Source organism: Triticum dicoccoides, chromosome 2A, assembly GCF_002162155.2.
Source record: "Triticum dicoccoides isolate Atlit2015 ecotype Zavitan chromosome 2A, WEW_v2.0, whole genome shotgun sequence".
Taxonomy (NCBI): Eukaryota; Viridiplantae; Streptophyta; class Magnoliopsida; order Poales; family Poaceae; genus Triticum; species Triticum dicoccoides.
Window position 1 is genome coordinate 703,054,055 of NC_041382.1, and position 3,483 is coordinate 703,057,537.

The following is a 3,483-nucleotide window of genomic DNA, read 5'->3' on the forward strand; positions in this document are numbered from 1 at the left end:
TCCTAGTTGGAATAGGATTCGCGGAGGGGGGAAAGGAGAGAGAGGGGCCGGCCCCCTCTCCTTGTCCTATTCGGACCAAGGGAGGGGAGGGGCGCGCGACCCATGTTGGGCTGCCTCTTCTCTTTTCCACTAAGGCCCACTATGGCCCATATATCTCCCGGGGGGTTCCGGTAACCTCCCCGTACTCCGGTAAAATCCCGATTTCACTCGGAACACTTCCGATATCCAAACATAGGCTTCCAATATATCAATCTTTATGTCTCGACCATTTCGAGACTCCTCGTCATGTCCGTGATCACATCCGGGACTCCGAACAACCTTCGGTACATCAAAATGCATAAACTCATAATATAACTGTCATCGTAACCTTAAGCGTGCGGACCCTACGGGTTCGAGAACAATGTAGACATGACCGAGGCATGTCTCCGGTCAATAACCAATAGCGGGACCTGGATGCCCATATTGGCTCCTACATATTCTACGAAGATCTTTATCGGTCAGACCGCATAACAACATACGTTGTTCCCTTTGTCATCGGTATGTTACTTGCCCGAGATTCGATCGTCTGTATTCCAAATACCTAGTTCAATCTCGTTACCGGCAAGTCTCTTTACTCGTTCTGTAATACATCATCCCGCAACTAACTCATTAGTTGCAATACTTGCAAGGCTTAAGTGATGTGTATTACCGAGAGGGCCCAGAGATACCTCTCCAACAATCGGAGTGACAAATCCTAATCTCGAAATACGCCAACCCAACATGTACCTTTGGAGACACCTGTAGAGCTCCTTTATAATCACCCAGTTACGTTGTGACGTTTGGCAGCACACAAAGTGTTCCTCCGGCAAATGGGAGTTGCATAATCTCATAGTCATAGGAACATGTATAAGTCATGAAGAAAGCAATAGCAACATACTAAACGATCGGGTGCTAAGCTAATGGAATGGGTCATGTCAATCAGATCATTCACTTAATGACGTGATCCCGTTAATCAAATAACAACCACTTGTTCATGGTTAGGAAACATAACCATCTTTGATTAACGAGCTAGTCAAGTAGAGGCATACTAGTGACACTTTGTTTGTCTATGTATTCACACATGTATTATGTTTCCGGTTAATATAATTCTAGCATGAATAATAAACATTTATCATGATATAAGGAAATAAATAATAACTTTATTATTGCCTCTAGGGCATATTTCCTTCAGTGGGGGCACCCTCCACCCTTGTGGAGGCCTTGGGACTCCTCTGGTGCATCATCGGTACTCCGTGGTCTTTTTTTGGTCCAAAAAACAATTGTCCTAAAGTTTCAGATCAATTGGACTCCGTTTGATATTCCTTTTCTGGAAACTCAAAAACAAGGAAAACCAGAAACTGGCACTGGACTCTAGGTTAATAGTTTAGTCTCAAAAATCATATAAAATATCATATAAATGCATATAAAAACATCCAAGATAGATAATATAATAGCAACAAATAAAAAATTAGAGATACGTTGGAGACGTATCAGTGGCAGGTTGATATAGGGGCCAACAAAGGGGCAGGAGGCGCAACACGTCTAGTAGTCAGGAGATCCGCCTCGAGCCGAGGGAATAGGACACATGTCGAGGCGGAGTCCATGTCATCGTTGGAGGGGAGATTGGTTGCCGCAGTCGGCTTATCAATACGGGCATACTGGCTATGTGGCAGCGACACCGGCTCCCCCTTGACGCGGTGGAGCGGCAACGAGGGCCGCACTGAAACACGGTCCTTGAGCGACCGCTCAAGGAGGAGCTACATGTGCGCCTAGTACTCCTTGTCGGTTGTCGCAGCCTCTGCGAGGAGGCGCGTGTGCTGCGGCTTCTACTCCTCCTCGTTGTTGGAGTAAAGGATGGTCTCTCTTCCTTCCTGAAGGAGCAGGGCGCCTTGGACTTGGAGGATGATGACCCCAAAGAGCGACGACTGCGGTGCCTCGATATGGATCCGGAAGAAGATCCACATGGAGAACCAAGACATCGACATCGTCGTGTAAAAGACAATAAGGTCGATAGCAGTGAGCGAATATGAACAGAGCGGCGGTGAGCAGAGAGGAAAGGATATGTGATATGTACGGCGTCAGATCCATGCATAAATAGTCGCGGCAAGGCGAACGGGCGAGCAGCTGGCTTCAATACATCACACCCGTTCGGAGTAGGCTTCTCGGCCACCGTGCCATCATTGAACCATACAACATGGCCTGCTGGAGCGTTTTACCGGCATGAATTAATGTGCGGCAATTGTTTTACATGGAAGAGGGTTTAGAGTTTGGCGTGGCGGGCATGCCGAAAACATAGAAGAGGATTTTAGCGGCAATTGTTTCACATGGAAGATGGTTTTAGAGTTTGGCGTGACGGGCATGACGGAAACGTAGAAGAGGATTTTAGAGTTTGGCGTGGCACGTGTGACGGCTAGGCGCGTACGTGATGGAAACATGGAAAAGGGTTTAGAGTTTGATGTACATGACGGAAACAGATTTTAGAGTTTGGCGGATAACCTTCCCTAATTTATCGGACCTTTCCTAATTTTTTGCATTTGATTTGTGAGAAAACGCCGTCGTCTCCCTTAATTTGCTAATTTGTCGGGCCTTTCCTAATTTGTGTGTTTGATTTGCGGGAAAAGGGACACAAGAATTGAAATAATAAGGTCCTAATTTGTGTGTTTGATTTGCGGGAAAAGAGACACAAGCATTGAAATAATAAGGTTTTAGACACAAGAATTGGAATAAGGTTTTAGAGTTTGGCGGGCAACCTTCCCTAATTTATCAGACATTCCCTAATTTTGTGTGTTTGATTTGTGGCAAAACGCCGTCGTCTGTCGTAATTTGTCAGGCCTTTTCTAATTTGTGCGTCTGATTTGCGGGAAAAGGGAAGGTTTTAGACACAAGAATTGAAATAAGGTTTTAGAGTTCGGTGACGACCGTCCAGACGTCTTGCGGCCGATTTGCGGGAAATGTCGGCCGATTTGTGGGAAAACAAATAGATTTGCGGGAAAACAAACACAAAAGCTGTAAACATCCCCTGATTTGCATTCGATTAAAACAAACACAAAACCTGTAAACATCCCCTGATTTGCATTCGATTTGCAGAAAAACCGAACACAAGAACATGTTCACAGACAATTAAAATCCGCATCGAATGGCGAACTACATCTGAACTCCGCAGTCTGGATGGCAAACTACGTCCTAACATTTGTGGGTGTTTTGAGGGACGTGTGTGGTCCGGACGTTTACTAGTGTTTTGAGGGTCCGTTAGAGATGCCCTAAGAAAGAGCAACCGTCAACATACGAAATCGAACTTCATACAACAACACTCACACTAGAACATCGAAGGCACCATTTACAGCATGATACATTCTATTCCGGTACATGGGCGTGCATGCACACAGCATACACTTGTGTACCAACTACGTACGACTGACGGGCAGGTTACAGACTACAACGTAGACCCTGCTCCCCTCACAATCT